The sequence below is a fragment of the Volvox carteri genome (genome assembly GCF_000143455.1).
Source record: "Volvox carteri f. nagariensis unplaced genomic scaffold VOLCAscaffold_23, whole genome shotgun sequence".
NCBI classification, from domain to species: Eukaryota; Viridiplantae; Chlorophyta; class Chlorophyceae; order Chlamydomonadales; family Volvocaceae; genus Volvox; species Volvox carteri.
The window spans coordinates 1125233-1125944 of NW_003307566.1; the positions used below are offsets into that span (position 1 = coordinate 1125233).

At 53.2% G+C, this 712-nt stretch overlaps 1 protein-coding gene across 1 annotated transcript in view; it reads left to right on the forward strand.

Moving 5' to 3' along the window:
• The window catches only part of VOLCADRAFT_105089 (uncharacterized protein), a gene marked incomplete at its 5' end in the record, with an annotated part of 10445 nt that overhangs the window by 5285 nt on the left and 4448 nt on the right, over nt 1-712 (forward strand). The gene's annotated exons all lie outside the window — the stretch shown is intronic.

Below are 712 nucleotides of genomic sequence, written 5' to 3' on the forward strand. Positions count from 1 at the left end.
GGAGGGGGGTGCGCGTGCTGAAGTTTCCGGGCACAGTCGCGTCACCGTCACTCGCTTTTAGACTTCCCAGCAGCAGCAATTTGCAACGTTGGTATTAGCGGCCTCCGCACAGCAGGTTTCCCTTCCTGATCTGGCACCATAGAGTTTACCCCCCCCCCCAAACACATACATACATACATACATACATACATACATACATACATACATACATACATACATACATACATACATACATACATACATACATACATACATACATACATACAGGCCGGCAGGCGGCTGGCAGAGGTTAAGGCTTGACTTCTGCTCCCGGCCGACCCGGGTTCAAATCCGCCTGCCGACTCCTCGGGTGTTTGAGGAGTGCTGAAATGGGAGGTGGCCCCCCATCTTATGGATGGTGTAGGACGTGATAATATCAACTTGCCAGCTGACCAGGAACTAAGTCGAGGCGCCGTTGATCCGCTAGATTTGGTTGGATGCTAGTGGTGAGTTGCTGAACCCAACGATTAACCCATTCTGAAATCGGATGGGGTCGGAATGGATTAGGGTGCCCCTCTCGCACGGGAGAGCAGGGACTGCCTCCCAAGGGAAAGGGGCCGCTGGTGAAGCTTAACCACCCTGTAACAACATACATACATACATACATACATACATACAGGCCGTCAAGAAGACCCGGCTGGGACCGGGGGGTGCCCCGCTGCGTCTGGCGGTG